Source organism: Lepidothrix coronata, unplaced genomic scaffold (assembly GCF_001604755.1).
Source record: "Lepidothrix coronata isolate B3197 unplaced genomic scaffold, Lepidothrix_coronata-1.0 Scaffold31, whole genome shotgun sequence".
Classification (NCBI taxonomy): Eukaryota; Metazoa; Chordata; class Aves; order Passeriformes; family Pipridae; genus Lepidothrix; species Lepidothrix coronata.
Window position 1 is genome coordinate 5,235,844 of NW_016690211.1, and position 18,194 is coordinate 5,254,037.

General features: G+C 40.5%; 1 long non-coding RNA gene across 1 annotated transcript in view; it reads right to left on the reverse strand.

The window, feature by feature from the left end:
- Positions 1-805: 805 nt before the first annotated feature.
- LOC108495439 overlaps positions 806-18,194 on the reverse strand; it is a 24,432-nt gene continuing 7,043 nt past the window's right edge. The window contains exons 3-4 of the long non-coding RNA XR_001874120.1: positions 4,637-4,835; positions 806-1,422 (exon numbers count right to left, since the gene is read on the reverse strand). This is a non-coding gene — a long non-coding RNA (uncharacterized LOC108495439). The remainder of the gene's footprint in view (positions 1,423-4,636; positions 4,836-18,194) is intronic.

Below are 18,194 nucleotides of genomic sequence, written 5' to 3' on the forward strand. Positions count from 1 at the left end.
ACCTCATTAAGTTTCTCTCTGCCCAATTCTTCGGCCTATCAAGGTCCCACTGAATGGTAGCACAGACTTCAGGTGTATCAGCCACTCCCCCCAGTATCATCAGCAAACCCTTTTAGGGTGTATTCTTTGGATTTAAATTGAACGTAGGATTAATCTGAAAAAAAAAAAAAGTGACTGATGGCACTGACTAGATGGCAAGATGGCAAGACTTCTTTCTTTTCAGGAAGCACTCAATCAAAAGAGAAAATAGGAATCATGACATGTCAGAGCTGTGTGTGAATGTGTGAGCTGTGCAGCCCTGGGGAAGCCCATTCTGCTTTGTGGATCCCCGGTGTACTCAAAGAGAGCTGGGAACTTGCAGGCTGAAGGTACACTGGTTTTACACACTGTTGAGATTGAGTAGCCACTGAGCATAGTGAAGTTTGATTCACATTTCCATGCTACCCACCTCATATTCCCAAGCCGTGTTTTGTTTCAAACCATGAGTTTTAGGTCCATGCTTTGAGCCACTGTTTGGTCCTGAGTTATTCTGTGTGATGGCTGAAATGACCCTCATGCATGACTGGTGGAGTGCCTGTGCAGGCTGCATGGTTCTTCACAGGGGTTTATACTCAGCAAACAGAGAAAAAAAAAAAAGACTTTTTTTTCCTACATTTGACATTTATAATAAATAGAATGTCCTGTTGTATGCACTTTATAGGATCAGGTTAGCTTCCACTCTTTCAGTCCTGAGAGAGCAAACATTTGTGTCATTTTTTAATCATTTCCCAGTTCACATTTTTCATGATAAGTCCTGAGTCAAGACTTTTTAAAATTATCTCTTAGGCTTCAGAGGAAAGACCCATAAATGAAGTCATTAGTGTCAAAGTTGTTAGCAGGTAAATATTAGAATTGCCAAGTACAGTATGATAGCAAGAAAACAGCCAATATTGCATGTATGAAATATGTTGATCCTGCATTGTGCTAGCTCAGGCAATAAGTACTTCTGAAACCAGTGACCAAAATTTTAAGTATCACAATTATTAGGAAACCAGACTGAACTAGGGTAAAACACATATTGCAACACAGTCTGATTTCTCACCTTCTTCAAGATATGCATTTTTAAAGATAATACAGCGTTAATTATTGGCACATTTTGTGTTGGCCTCTATGCCTGTGTCCATGCTTGCTGGTTTGGGTGTCACTGAGCAACAGCAGCAGGTATCTGCTTTCAGGTTTGAAGACAACAAACAATAAGCACAGTTGCTCAGCTCTTGAGCACATTTGTTTATAAACATATGTTAGGAAAGTGGTATCCTTCACTAAAATGAAAATATTCAATTCCTGTTGACAGCAGGATCTCCCAAATGTGATTTGTTGGATATTTATTTCTCACACTACTGGTAGGCAGCAGATGTATACATTTCCATTACTGACAGCTTCCTGAAAAGAAAAAAAAAAGAAAATAAAAGAAAAAAACAAACAAACACACACAAAAAAGGTTTAAATGAGACCATAATATGCTGAAGCATCTCTTCACTTAGGCTGTAATTTCTTGTGTTAACTAGGATTCTAAACATCATGTCAGTATACCTATACCCCTCGTCCAGTGCTGAATATTTATGTCATTTTATCATTCTTTCCAGCTAATTGTTTTGCAATTAGTAGTCTTGGAAGTAGTGTATTTTTTCTCTTATCATAGAAGCTGGAAGAGTGCCCAAAGCATATTAGCTCATCAGCCAGCCATTTGTACCTGCTGCTTATTATCTGCTACTGCTAAATACATGCTAATGATGCTATCTGAGCCTTGGGAGGACAGGATGAATTTGTAAATTGTACCCCTGCCAGGAAAACGAATGCTACTTAAAAAGATGACAAAGGAAGCAGCTGCTTTTGGATGAGATGGGTCACCACATTATGTATTACTCTAGAGTAATAAATTATATTTTTGGTCTTGAATTCATTTTTTGGAAGCATATGATTATATGGCAACTATAGCATGGGAGAAACCTTTCAAAGTCTTTTGAGGTGGAATAAAGAGGCAGTATCAGATTTATTATTTTTTAACAGACTGATGTTTAAATATACACAAATCCATTATCATGTGACATTTTTAGAGGTCTTTTCACGTGTTGTGTTGTAATTAAAAAACTGCAGCTTTTAAATATTTTATAGAGGGTTTTTTTCCCTTTCTTAAGTTACTAATTACAAGGGTCTTTTTAAGAACAGTGAGCAATGTTCAGCATGTCTGAATTACTTATGTATAAAATATATCAAAAGCAATGGAATGAGAACAAACCAAGTTAATTTGAAATTCCAGTGTGGTGTAAAATAATGCAGCCTCTGTTAAGTATGTTTGGTATGAAAGAACAATTTAAGCCAATTGTAAGTACAGCTGGAGTTTGAATTGTTTAAACATTTTTGAAGGATGATTAAGACATGGAAACAACTGGCTGAAAACTTGGGTCCTGCTTTTGACAAACTTTGGGTCCTGCTTTTGACAAAGATGCATAGAGGAGTTGAACTGAGGAGCAGAGATGAGAATAATTTTGGAAAGTACTGTAATTCCACTTTCTTTAGTGTCAGGGCAGGCAATGCCCTTCCAAAGTGCTTTTCGATGCACTATCCTATCACCTCAAACTAAAACAGGAAGAGAAGAGGTGAAGAGAATCAGCCAGACACAGTGGGTATTTGGGTAGTCCCCTTGTGCAGTTGGTGATGGGCATTCCAGGGCACGGACATTGCTCTGCCCTTGCCTGACCGCTGGGCTCAGCAGCTCCCAGTGCCAGGGAGTGCCACAGGCTGTACTGGGAGACAGAGTCCATGATGGGGAGACCCCTGCAGGGGTCTGAAAATGAACCAGAGTGTTGTCCAGGCCCAGAGCTGGTGAATCACTGGATGCTGGGCCGACAGTAGGTACAGGGTTCCGTCTTGTGGGAAGGCCAGCAAACACCACTCTAGTTTTTAACACCCTGTTCCCATGAAGTGTTCAAAACATGCTGGATCAGTCAAACTGATCAGACAATCTGGTAAAAACCAAAATCTTAATAATTTTTGAATAAGTCACAGAATTTTCTTTCATACGCTAAACCATTGGTAATAGAAACTTTTGAATTTGTCCTTGCTAAGGATGAAGCAACATGAAAGAACCTTAAAATATTTATATTTAACCACAAAAGAACACTCATCCAAAAACAATGGCCAAAAACATCTAAAGAGGTAAACTGAGGACATCAGGTTCTGCAGGGTGTATTGCAGCCTCACAAAAATCCCAGACCATGAGAGTACAGCTTGGATCATCTTAGCCATGGAAGCTATGCTTAACCTCTTTTAGAGAATACTGACATTCACCATATGAGTTTTTGTACAACCCAGCAGCTTTAAAAGAAAACCTGAGCTTTCCCAGTCTCTGCAGAAACACATGGCTGGAAGGTGACTCTGAAATGTTTGAGTGCTGTGTGAATGTATGGCTACTAGAGAGTGACTATGGAAACATAAGTATTTCCAGAGACAACACCACTTTGCTGTGTAACCCTGTAGCCTTGTGTCACCAGAGAAGGGGCAGAGGTTTATCCAGCCTTTAATGTGGGGAGGTTTTCTCAACCTTTAGTAATTTATTTGTCTGTCAGTGCCCCAGGAAAGCTGAGACCCTTACGTTCACCAGTCTGTCAGCGTCCCATAAGGGGATCCTTCACTGAAGAGATTCACTGGATAGGAGAGTGATTCGATTGCCCTTTTCAAGGAGGCTGAGCCAACAGCATAAGGGAAACCCCTCAGCAGGCCTTCCCATCAGCAACTGCTAGCACCTATAAAGGACTCACTCTAGCAGTTTACAGTCTTAATTAACATAAATTGTGACAGGTTAATAAGGTGCAAGAGTTGTCAGTGACAGTATCTGACTGCAAAAACACGTTTAAAGCAATCTGCTCTACTATAAAGCAACACCAGCTCTAATCCTATAGCGATATTTAGCATGCCTAAAGTATGGATCTTACCCAATAGGCGTCCTTATGGTGGGGGGAGACGGGTTCAGCCCCTTGACTGATCCCAGCAGTTTCAGTGGAGTCTTCCTCAATTTTCCCTCTGCCCTTAACTTATTTTTATACTATCCCTTTAGGTTTAGGTGGAGCTTGAGTGACTTCAGTCTTAAGTACTTTTATCTCTGATTGATATAGAATTCTCTCTCTTTGCTTCTCATGCCTAATGGTGGTGGTTGTATCTTGGCATTTGAGGAGAGGGATTTCAGCTCAGCTGAAACAAATGTTGTTCAGCTACTGCTCTTTGTCTGTCTCCCTTGGTTGAGAGGTGCTATGTGGTCTTATGGACTACAAAGTACCACTACATTCCCCTCCCTGCAGGGATGTCTATGGAAGGAGTCTGTGGGGTCTCCACTACACCCCACCCTTCATTCTATCCCCTATAGCGCATGCTTATTCCTGTATGTGGAGCATGTCAACCACATTCCATCCAGAGAGTAGCAGCTGCATTTTACCCTATAATTTTTCGTCTCTTCTAATTTTTTAACCCCAGTCATCTTTCAAAACCCTGCAATGCAGCATTGCCTTCCAGTAAGAAGCTGTGAGCTCTGCAGTGAGCTTCCAAGGCCTCAGGACTGGGACTTATCAAGCTTGATTTGTCTGAAGGCCTCCTAACTTACCTGCAGCTCTGTTTTACTTTGTTTAGCCATGAGAGTGGTTCCTCCAATTAGCCAGGCGTCTGTGACTAATTCATTCTGCTTTTGTTTATCCTTGCAGGGTACAACCATCATTTTATATAGCTGGCAGTAGCAAGCAGTGCTGCTGTGTTGAATGAGATGTTTAAGACTGACACATGATGTAGGGCAGAGAAATACAGACCTGGTAAAACAGCAGAGGATTTGAGAAGCGGAGATACAGGGTGTGTGACAAAAGCTTACTGGGACAGAGAGATAAGAGATGAGTCACCGCTTTGGCACTGGAGACTCATCAGTTGTCCATTTTAGCAATATGGATTCGAATCTGGACAAAACTAATTTTAGAGATAACAAAGGAAACAAAAAAAAATCAAACATACATAAACGGTACCATACATATATTAAGTACATTTGTAACATGAAGCTGTAGACCATCAAAGAAAAAGAAAGGTACCAAACTGTGTTGGAAAACATAGGGAAAAAAATTATCCCAAGTGCATATTGGTGAAGGAAGAAAAATCAAACACCACAACCATCACATTCCTCCCAGTGAGGGACTCCAGGGGCTTATGGTTGACACTGTTGTCCTCTCCAGCTGTCTGAAGTTCCCGAAGGTCCAGAGAAGAGTGAAAGGGTGAGCATACATCCAAGGAAAGGGATAGAAGCTAATAAATATATGCCTGACAATTTTATTATTGCTATTAATAAGACTTTTTCTGTACAGAAGTGCTCTAACTGCATTACTAGTCTCCATTTTCCTGCAATAATAACATCTGCATTCTTGAATTGTAGATTAACTAATTATTCTTGAATTAGATTGTTACGATTTTTTGTTACAGTGACAATAAATTCTTGGATTTATTTTTATGTATATGTCATGCTTTCTCTTAGTCCACAAAGAAGATTTTGAGCAGAATGGTGTGTTATCTCCCACACAGAAGGAAAAGAAATGTTTAGTGGCACCTCAGTGGTGCCTAAGCCAAGGCAGACCAGCACTCTGAGCTCATTGACACAGTACTGACACTGACTGCATGTCTACACTGGAGCTAGCACCCATCAGAAGTTATTTGCCAAGTCATATTTTTAATTTGTAAATTCTTTTGCAGACACTATTTCCTGAAGAAACAAGATGTTTTCAGTCATGAGCCATCCTGGAAAGTCATGACTGTTGCTCAGTTTGGGGGCTGTGGGGTGAGCCCCTCCCTCTCGTTGAGTCCTGCCTGTCCCACTCCTGGCCCAGGTCAATGTCTTTGATCTATCTGGGTTATACCTACCTCTGGCCATTGACCTGGACCCATAACAGAGTAAAAGTCACAGGAGAAAAGAGCACATTTAACTTCAATAATGTTGGGAGGTAAGCAGACATAATAATAACCATGTCAGTCCCTGTCTGCAGGAATGGGAGGATAAAGATTTTTCAGTTGTGGAAGACACCTGGCCTTGATCTCAGATGTGTTTTGTCTGTTACCTGGTTCTGCCTCAGGAGCTGTTACCCTCAACATTATCTCAAGATAAAAATATGACCTTCTTACCAATAAAGGCACCATGCTGAACTCATCTTTGGGTCACCAGAAGGAAATCTTGACTGTATCTGAAAGACTTGCACCTCCATTTGGGAAATGGTGTGATTATATATTAAACACATATTATATATTCAACTGTGAAAAATACTACTGGGCAGCCACAAGCATCAGAGGACCAGAGCTCTGCTTGAAATGTCAGGGAACAGTAGAAAAATCCTTACAGCTTTGGCAGAAGGAGATGGATGTGGGAAGAGAGGTTTTCATTTCAGATACCATCTGATGGTAGTTTTACCAGGAAATAACTGTATATCTATATTTTTAAAGGCAGGTTTCCAGCCTAATAAAACTACTACTGCTGTCTGTCGAGAATTGCTGTGCTTGTGGGAGTGCCATACGATGAGCAACTTGCCATAAGGAAGAACTGTGCTACTGCGCGAAGCGAGGGCTTTACTCAAATGCATCAGGTCAGGTTGCTATAGGTAAATGGATATGAGCATGTGCACGTGTAGTAGCAGCAAAAAAAGGTTGCAATGAAATTAACCTTTATATTGTATTGCCTTTTCCGTTGTCTGAAATATCAGGGCCATGATTTCAAGTTACGAATGCCTGTGTAGCTACATACACAGCCTTACATTCACATCTATTCTCTGCACTTTGACAATAGCTGCTTGTGCAAAATAAACCCTCGTGCATAATAATCATCACCAGCAGATGTGCAACATTCAGACTACTGACTGCTCCCAATGAAATATCCTACAGCATATCCACTGCACAGATCAAGTTTTCTATTTATTCTCTTCCACAAACACATAGTTTAAATCTTGTACTGATTTGCAGTTTCATAGATTCAGAAGTTAATTACACCAACATATACATCTGCCATATGTTCTGTACACAGTGCTTTGAGAAAGTACCAGTATTAACAGCAGCACCTTGAGAGTTTGAATTGAGTGTCCTGGATTTTGATGTATTTCTCAAAAAAATCCACTTGCACTAGGATTTAACGCAAAGGACTAGAATACATGCCATCTAGCCTGAAATGTGTCATAATTTGCATCTGTCTTGACTTTAGGAAGATTTAGTCTCTGAATTTCAAGTACCACATTCAGGCACCTTTTGATTAGTTTCAGAGTTGGTGACCCTGTCTGGATTGGAGGGCAGTTTGATTGACTTGTTCAGGGACACGCACCAACAGCATGAGAGACCTCCTTCTGGGTCTCCACGGCCGGCCAGCGATGGCCAGAGTCCTTAAAAGACTGACACTAACAGTTTATGGAATAACACTTTTTATTAATATAACAGAAAATCATGGCTCAAAGATTGCCGGTAATGGTATCTGACTGCAAAAATATACTTAAAGCGATATACAGACAAGATCTGATCCCCAAAAAACAGCTAGCTCAAGATAATCATTCAGCACACAGAGTATGGTTCTTATCTAATCTGTGTCCCTAAGGGGGACGAGGCAGATGATCATTGAAGTCCAACTCTTGGTCCTGCACAGGACAACCCCAAGAATCATATCATGAGCCTAAGAGTTGTCCAAGTCTTATGTGGGATAGTATACTGGACTGAGAAGTTGATATGCCATTCCAGAAAGATACAACTGAGATGTATAATGGTATGAAAGATGTTGTGGTGAAAACAGACTATGCCTTATCATTTCACTTCATTGCGCTGGTGAGTTACCCTGACTTTGAATTCATAAAGGTTTGTACTAATTGAGTGGATATCAAGGAAATGAGGATTCAATAGCGGCCTGTTGCACATATGCACAAACAAAATTTCTTTAGAAGCAACAGCTTTCCAGGGTCAAATGCATATCTGAAGTATGCTTTCTTGGATTGAAGGTAGTCCAAAAAAAATTCAGATACTTCTTCGACAATGCAGAAATCTCAGGCTCCACTCAATAAGCCTGATTTTGCTCTGTTATGAGTTGCTGTAAGAAGGGAGCAAATCTGCTCCTGGTGAGGTAATTGGGTTATAAGAACTGACTCCAGTTCCAGGAGAGTATCTGTGAATGAGGGCTATAACTGAATGAGGATTTGTAATTGTAGTGAATGATCCCACCTGCTTTGCATCACACAGACCCCATTCCTCACATCATTGTTAAAATTGTTAATAGGCACCTTAATAGACAAAGTGGAGGTTGGCATTTGGAGGAAGAGATGGAGGTCCCATTGGAGGCTGAACTGACTGTGCCGCAATCCTGTGCTCTCCACCTTCTCACCACAGTGTAAGAAAACTGCCAGATATATTTAATTGCTGATTTACTAAGTGAAATGCATTATTTTTGATACTTCCATCAAGAATGTAGACTTCCGGTATTTGTACCTCTCAAAATAACTCTTTCTTAAAAATATCCATATTACTATAGGTAGAACAAATGTACCACAACAGATATAGCAGTCTAAGGTAGAGCCTAAGGTATGTGACACTTACTGTGTCACAGCTTTGCTGACAACTAAAATGGATTCTTTTTCATTACTGAATAAGAAAGAAAAATGTGAAGTCTTCACTAGTATTGCAATCAATGTAATGGAATCACTGTTGTGGAACTTGCAGGGACTGGCAAATATTCTGTACAGACTGATCAGTTTGCTGCATGAACAGACCATCTGCTGTCCTAACTGAGCCTCCTCTATAAAAACAGACACATTTTTAAAGAGGTAACTCAGCAAATTCTTCATTTTTAACAATGAAATAAACAGTACATCAAAAAACACCTTCCCAGATCTTTTCTGTGGTCATGTTAAAATAGCAGACAAAAATATATGAGGAAAAATTATATTCACAGACACCAACAATAACTAAACTGGGTTCCTGAAAAACTATGCAGTTATTTCAGGGGACTTTATATTTTGTGTGTTGTATACTAGGACAGCTCTAACCTTTAGTCAAAAAAAGAAAATCTTGAAGAGTTATGTTGATTATGGAGCATGGATTTGACTTAATATCCTAAACTGAGAATCTATGCATGATTGGAAAAAGATTGCAGAGGTGGAGGAGGAAAGCAAGGAAAGAAAAACGGCAAAAAAGATTCTGAGGCAGATATTGTTCAAAACCACATTCAAGGACACAGCGATAGTAGAAGGTTAGATATTAATAGGCTAATGAATAACTTCATTGCTCCATAGTGCCTGTTAAGAAATCACATTTTATTCTTGCTAGAAGTTACTTACTTCACACAAAAAAATGTTTTCCTGAAAGTTTTTCCTCACTTTATAATCACTGAAATAGGAAGAAATGAAAATAAAAAAGTAGGAACTTTCCCTTGTTGAGGTTTCTGGCAATATTTTCAAAACCAAAAATGGTCAGGAACTGAGAATCTGAACTTGAATTCTTCAGGTGGAAGTTCTCCAACCAAAACCTAATGCAGAATATTTTTCAATTTTTCACACTTTGAATCTTTAGTAATAAGTTTGAGAATCACTTCAAATTAGATGTGCAGAACTATCATAATGCTCAGCTGTGTTGTGCATTACACAAAGTAATGGAGGGAATAATTTTCTATAAAGGCATCTACAATTTTCAATAATTTCCTATGTCTACATTAGGCAATTTCTTGTTTTCTCCCTCATTATTAAAGCCCAATGTGCTCTATGGAGCAAATTAATACCTGTCCAACACATTTTAGTGTCATTTTAGATAAATCCTGCTCTTAAATTTGAAATATAAAAATTACAAAAGTGACCTAGTATTTACAGCTAATTGCAAACACATTCGTGATAGGTATTAAAACCCAATATTTGTTTTAGAAGTCATAGTGCCAGTGCTGAAGTTATTACTACAAAACTAGGTACTCTGGCGTGTATTTGTAAGAGACATTACTAAATCAAAACAGTTCTGGCCAAACTTGAATTCTGCATTAAATGTCTTCTTGATGTGCTCAAGTTGGCATAAGAAGAAATTCTTTTGGCTGGTTCCAGTGTTAGCTGGAGGAAATGAAAACTGTATGCTAAAGGCAAAAATCTCTGCCTTTGCAGTCAGAGATGGTCTCTTAACTCTTCTTGCCCTGCTCCTTTCCCCATGTAAAGGAGCAAGACATCAGAGGGAGCACAAGATGCTGCCCCACTGGGTGAGAATGATCTTTCCACAAAGGGAATAAGCTGATAACTATTATAAACTGTTGTGCCACAGGGTAAGGTGCATTACCATGCAGGTGAAAAGGCACCAGGAGCAACTGTGAGGTGCCAGGACATGCAGCAGTGAAGGAAAGCAGCCAAGTTGGGCCATGGATGGAAAAGAAGTAGGTCAGTGACAGTCTGGTTTCAAATCAGGCAAGCTGGAGCCAAGCAGATTTGCAGGTCAGGATGGAGTCTACCCAGTTATGGGAACCACTGGTCAAAATGGTGCCAGACAGGCAATTTTCCCCTGCTGATGCCAGCCTTCTTCTCCCTATGGGGAAAGGCAGCTGGAAATGGGATGCAGGACTGGACAGCCAGTTTTGAGGGCAGCACAGTCCTGCAGAGATGGCTGATGGGTGCCTTTGGCACATACACTCACACAACCTGGCTGCCAGGTGCCAGAGTGTTTTTGAATTGTTCACAGAGTTGGTCCAAGCTGTTGGAAGAGAAGCAGGATGAGGCTGCACCGCCTGTACGAACAAGTGTTAGCATAATTGTCTCTTTCTTTAGCATAAATGTATTAAATACAAAGAATAAATATTTTCTTTTCTTATGAAGTCTCTTAGTTTTAGCAATCCATAAGGGAAATGGACCTGCAGTATAAGACAAGCCTCAGTTTTCTATCTCCAAAACACTTGCACTCCAGCAAGCCACAAGAGCCTGATACACAGGACAGATTTGGATCCCAGGTTACATCACAGAGAAATAAAAGCTAAATAGGGTTTTTGAATTTACCATCAAAGACAAAATATGCTTTTATTACCTCTAAGTGCAACTGAAGTAAAATAAATTATCATGCAGGCCTTTTATGGCAGCACACAAGTAGGGGATCACCTCTAAAGTGGACCTGGACAGGGAAATGAGTAGAAACAGGCTTTAATATCTGCAAGACAATTCAGCTGACTTAGGAGCCAGAGCAATCCTAGCTGACCTTATACTACAGAGGCAATCATGTTGTCCCTAACATATAAGGACTTCTTTTATCTCAATTAACAAATGCCTCACTGCTTGGACTTTGCCTGTTTAATGTCTATAGATAATTCAGATTTATACAGTAAAATGCTGCAAAATAAGCATGTGTGCTTTGGGCCTTAATCTCTTCATGATCTTTTCTGGCTTCCTTTTGGCTGCATACCTCCTGCAGTATCCAGAGTGAAAAGGCTCCCTGGCTTCAGAGCAGCACTTCCCAACACCATAGAAGGAGAACGAAGCAAACAACAGAATTTAGCTTCTGTCCCTTCCTTGCTATGTCCCCATGACCAAGTCAAGTAACCTCAAACTTTAAGAATGCAACTTGCTGTCCTCTATCCAGAACACCTCATTTGGCAGAAGCAGAGGAAATAGTTGCAGCTGCGTTACTGAGCTGAGTCAGCTCTCCAGCCGGTCAGAGGAACCCACTTGCTGGTCTGAGGAGTCTGGTACACAGGTGGAAATGCCTGCTAGAGACACCTCAGCTCAGCAAACTGCAGCTCCTTCACAGCCTCAAGCAGATATATAGTGTTTGTTCTTGCTATCTGAATTACTTCTTCAATCGCTGGCTCACTGCTGTGTGACAGCACTCTGCAAGGAACTCAAAATTTCTGCCATAACCAGTTCCCTTCAAGATTGCCATTATTTTCCAAATAATGGTTTCTATGTCTGTATGTTGTCCCCAGAGCCTTGCACAATAGCTGTAGAAAACTATGGCATGATAAGTACTAAACTTGGCCAATCAATATGTTTACTCCAAGCGACATTAATATAGATCAGGACTTAACCAAGTCTATCCTATCTGAATACCAAGAGGAATATACCCTTGCCCAAATGGGGCATATGCAGAACTTCTTTAAAAGAAAAGAAGATATTGGTCATTCAGAAACACTTGATTCCTTTAAAACATCAACATAGAACAAAGAATACCTGGAAATTTATGCTCTCACAAATGTATATGGGAAGGACAGAACTATAAGTTTAGGAACATGTTTTACTGATGGACTTCTCAGCACTACATCAGTGGTAGTACTCAATGAACTTAGAGGTCCTTTCCAAACTAAGTGATTCTATTCTATTCTAATTCTATTCTTATTATATTCACCACAACTGTCTCAAAACAGCCTTAATGTGCCGAGAGCATCTGTGGCCAGAGACGTGGAAAATGTCAGATGAGTCTTGACACTAACACTTCTGCCAAAGAGGAGCGATGGAAGAAATGAGGAAGCCCAATCAGTGTATCAGAGGGAGTTCATTTATTTCCAGGCTTGGAATAAATTGGAGCTTTTCATCTTCATGAGTAGTTAGCTGCTGGTAACCAGTTTGAAGCTGATATATTGAGTGCCCTAGGATCAAATCTCACAAGTGTGATCTCATTAAAACAGCTCAGCAGACACAATGTATATCAGATTGCATCTATAGAGCAAGAATGCAGGTAGTATTTCCTTGGCTCTTCTTTCGTATCTTCAGCATTGATTGAATTCTGCCTGTGGCAGACAGACTCAGCTGACCAAAGAGCTATTACAGTCCCTCTGAAACCACTAAAAGTTTTCTGGCCAGCAAGCCTAGCTAACATAACATTTGGTATGAGAAAGAATCTATCACATGAGCAAAGATGTGGTGTGTCCCTGCTCAGAGACAGATGGGATCCATTGCCCTGCAGACTGTGAAAGCCCTTTTTCAACAATATTTGATAGACATGAGATCACTTAACTGACAGTGCATCAGACAAGGTAATCGGTGACCTAACAGCAGTTTACCACACCACCCCTCCTGCCAGCTCAGCTGGTGAAGATGCAGCAGGACCACTCTAAGGAGGGAGGGCACATGCAGAGCCCATGGGTCCAACTTGCAGAGCTGTGGAGCAACACATCAGTAGGCTGCAAGCCTGCTCTCTCCCTCTACATCCAGACATGGAGCATGATGCTGCTGACTAAGGAATCCACAAGCAGCTCTGGATGGCTTAGCTGAGGTTTGTAATATAAATCTCTCTACATCTGTTTTGCCCACACAGCAAGGCGGCAATAAATAACCATAGTAAAACTGATGAGCCGTTAATCCATCCTGTTTTGTGTCCTGTCTCACAAGGTGGGGCAGGAGAAAAGACATGATGGGAGACTGTGATCATAGGCATGAAACTGGCCTGGCGATGGCACAGAAAGCAAACAAACTCACCAGTATGCTCTGAGGCTGTCCCAGTGATGGGAAGGGTCAGTGGGTAAAACACTGCTCCCAGAGTATACAAAGTTAGTCAAAGATCAAACAACACCCTGAAGTTCCATCTAATTCATACTCATTTAAAGAGTGTTTCAGTGTGGTTTTGGCAATTAATGCAATGAGCTGATTTTTGAGGAAGGACACTGTAAAGCAACTCTCTTAAAGGACTTCATTGGTCAGGGTTTTATAATAGCACCCAGAAGAGATATTAAATACAGAATTAAATCCAGATTATTCAGAAACAAGTTTGGCCAGTGATCAATAAATACTATCAGTTAGCATTAAACAAAGGCTGATTTACGTAATTGTTAGCATGGCTTGTGCAATGCTCCAAACAAATGAATAGAAGTCAGAATACAGCTGCCTTTTAAATCCATGCCCCAGATAGGAAAGAGACACAGGGGATTTTGTGATTTGATCATGCAGAAGAATAGTCAGCTTTTGGCAATTGGATAATATGTTGTTGATTATGTGCACTATTTGTTGAATGTTTGAGGTGTCTGGGGAGGGGAGAATTTCCAAGTAATTTAGAATATATATTGAACTAACACTAAAGAAAATACTCAGGAGAAGCAAGACCAGCAAAAAGAGCACAAACAAGAAAACAACCTTATGCAGAATGTGGGCTTTGCATTTCAGAGCAGAAGTGCAAAGACTAAAAGTGCTTCGGCTCTATCAAATGAGAGTCCATAGAGAGAGATTTTAAAAGATATTTAGCAGCAGAGGGGTGGTGCACAGATGCCTCAAAGCGAAGTTGGAAACCTAGGCAGAAAAAGGGGAGAAAGTGTTTGAGCACTAAAGGAAGACAGAAGGAGTTGGGGCATCTCCAAGGAGTTTGTCTTGATAATGTAAGAAATTAGGGCATTACATATCTTCACTTTGAATTCAGTGTTGACTGCTATGACCAATGTCCACAGTAACAGGCTGATAGTTGGGGTCAGTAATACAGATGCAAAAATAAGTGTGCTTTGAATCATATCTTATCATGCAGTACAATCTGATAAGAGAGAAATCTTGGGTTCTAATTATTTTGATTGGAAAGAATCTGAGCTCAGATAGAGTTAATTCTCTTTACAGTAGCTCGTATGGGACTGTATTCTGGACTTGTGCTGAAAAGAGTGATGATAATACAGAGATGTTTTAGTTACTACTGAGCAGTGCTTACACAGTGTCAAGACATTTTTTGCTCCTCATCCCACCGCGCCAGTGAGGAGGCTGGGGGTGCACAAGAAGTTGTGAGGGGACACAGTCAGGGCAGCTGACCCCAGATTCCATGCCATGTGGCATCATGCTCAGCATATAAATCTGGGGGAAGAAAGAGGAAGTGGGGGAAGTTCGGGTGTTTGTTCTCCCAAGTAACTGTTAAGTGTGATGGAGTCCTGCTTTTCTGGTGGTTACTGAACACTTGCCTGTCCATGGGAAGCAGTGAATTAATTAATTGTTTCACTTTGCTTGAGTGTGCAACTTTTCCTTTCCGTATTAAATTGTCTGTATCTCAACCCATAAGTTCACTCACTTTTACTCTTCCTATTCTCCTATCCATCCCACTGTGTGGCAAGTGAGTGAGTGAATGAGTGGCTGCACGGAACTGAGTTACCAGCTGGAATTAAACCATGACATTCTTCACAAGGACTATTTCAGAAGGAAGAAAAGTAGGGTGAGGTTTTATGACATTTCTTTGCCTATCAAAATGTAAAAGAGATTGTATCACAAGGCTGAGACTGTATAGTGGATGAATCCAAAGGATTTTGTGCAGAAGGAAGATAAGTCAAACTGCATTACAGCCCCGTATGGAAACTCTCATTATTTTGGAAGAATAGAGCTCGACACAGTGTCTCCACTAGAGCTGCTGGTTATGAAGAACTATATTCCTTCCCTGCCACATGTGTAATGCTGACAAAACATCTTTTATTTAATCTGGCTTTAGCTTCCCATTGTGACTTTCCTCCTCCACACATTTAAGTGGAATTTCTGTCCCAATAGAAAATCAGTAGAAAATTTGTCAGCAGCTGAAAAAAATAATAACAGAAAGGGACTAGAAGATTTGAATGTGTGGAATAATAAACTCTCCTTGAATCTACCTGTTAACAAAAACTGAGCTGGCAACAGCCGTCACATGCTGTTCTCACAACTTAAGGAGGGCACGAACAATACAATGACGGCCATACAAAGTATGGAAATTCTAGTTCAGAAAATTGTTTCACATTTTGTAGTTTGACTTTATTTTAAGCTGGATAAAAGCCCAAAAATTCAGATTTCTTCCAAGTAAAATTCCAAAGCATTTTCCAGACTGTTTGGTTTCAATATAATATACTTTTTTGAAAGCTGTTTCAAAACACAGTGAAAAAGTTACATTTTTTCCATTTTTAAACAGTTCCTGTGTACTCTGTTCTCATTATAAATGATTTTGTTGCAATTGCACATTTCGGAATGATGTTATTCCATGAAGTTGCTCCAGTAAACTCTAAGATCTTCTACCTCTGTTCTCATTGCTTCAGATTACCCCAAACTGTAGCCCTCTGCATTCAGAGAGAGGACAAAAAACGTATTAATTCTTACAATTATTTTAATATTTTAGAAGTTCCTTCTCTTAGTAAGTCTCACTATGGTGTATTTGAATATTCTGGATGGCTGAAACGGAAACACATAATTTCTATTTCTGCCAGACAAAGAAGCTGCTGCCTTGACAGCCCCAGGGGCAGAAAAATGAGAGTTGCCACTGAACACTCAGTTCCCAACCAGAAACAAGAGCTCCACGCAGTGCAGAGGCTTTCAGATCCTCTCCATGCCACAGCAGACAGCAGTTCCATAGACAGTGAGGTGTGATGCTGAGCAATGTGCAGCTGGTAGGAATTATTTAAGGACAATTTAGCAAATTAGGCTAATAATTCACATGAATTCACACAATGTGGTTGGTACACCTGGAGGGCCATAACAGGGCTTTCCCCAGTGGAGTGGGGAGCCCAGGCCAGCTAAAGTAGGATGGTGCCTTGTGAGGCATTCCACTGACCTCAGAGGGCTCACAGGGGCAAACAGAGGTACCTGAACAGCCTGGTTTGACAGGACTAGCACCCATGGCAGTATCTGTTGTTAATACAGGGCTGACACTTTCTACTTGCCAATAGAGTGGATTTGTGGGCATTTCATTGTTCACGCCTTTAAGATTTGGCTTACGTTGATGGAAGAATAGAAAACAGATTAATCCCTGAAAGTATTTCAAAATAATAAAACAGCTGTCCATAAAACTAAAATAGGTGTATCCCATTTCTAATTAAAATATTCCTTGTCTGTATATAAGGAATGCTCTTAATTACAAAGGAAGGCAGGTCCAGTACCACCTCCTGTTCCCAGCAGGATGGCTGAGGCAAGAGCAGCTGATTGCTGGATGCAAACCTTTTGTTACCAGAACATTTCGCCACATTACAAGGGTAAGCATGTAATCTACTTAGAGATTTCAGTGACCTCATACAGGATTTTAAATGGGCTGGGCTGTGGGAAGACTAACCCAGCAAAGTGTTTACTTTAGCCCATCAGATGGTTTGCACGTTCCTGTGAGGTAATCCAGTTTGAGTAAAATCCAGCTGGCTCAAAACTCTGCATCACTAGTTAATTCAGTTAATATGTAAAATGAGTAAGGTGAGATGGAGTACTGTGAGGGGGCGACTCCTGGCAGGTTGCATAGGAGTGTTACACTGTGACTTGTAACATCATTTGTGACACTTAGTGCCATGGTCTAGTAACTAGGATGGTGTTGGATCAAGGGTTGGACTTGATGATCTCAGAGGCCTTTTTCAACCCTCTTTGATTCTATGATTCTATGATCATGCTGCTGTCTGACCCTGAATGATTTGCTATTTCCCACAAAAAGTAAGAATCATTTCACTTTATTATATGCCCTGAAGAAAGAGTTGTGTTTGGAAGAAACAAACTTTCAAAATTATAATATCTCAAGCTTTGGTTTGGAAGCCCACCCCTTTTCATACTTAGGTTCACTGCCTCAGACAAATGATTCCACAATATGGCATGCTGAGCTGGCAGCTGCACTAAGTATGTGTGTACCTGAACTTCCAGCACCCCTCTGGGGCTTAGGTGTTTGCTCCAGGATTCATTTGTGATGCCACTATTGCTAAAGAACCAAGACCTCTTCTGAGGTAAAACATTTAACGCAGAACTAATTTTTTATGTCAGGAGATTTACTCATAAACAGCATACAGATTGACAACCAGACCCTGCGTAGAAAAGTTTGCCCTTCCAACAAAAAATACAGTAGGAGATAAGAAAAAGTGTTTTGGGATTCCTGTTCTTGGGGTTATTAAATCTTTTGCCTTTGAAAAGAAGCAATTTACAAAAATCAGATTGAATGTATACCAATATCTTATACATTGGACGCAGGACTTGAAGGAATTTTAAATAAGTTTACCAACAACACTAAATTAGGAGGAGCTGTTGACTCTCTTGAGGGCAGGAGGATCCTGCAGAGAGACCTTGACAAATTAGAGAGATGGGCAATCAGCAACTGTATGAAGTTAACAAGGGCAAGTGCTGGATTCTGCTCTTGGGAGGGATAACCCTGGTTGTCTGTATAAACTGGGGAATGAGATGCTGGAGAGCAGTGCCGTGGAAAGGGACCTGGGGATCCAGGTCGATGGCAAGTTGAATATGAGTCAGCAGTGCCCTGGCAGCCAGGAAGGCCAACTGTGTCCGGGG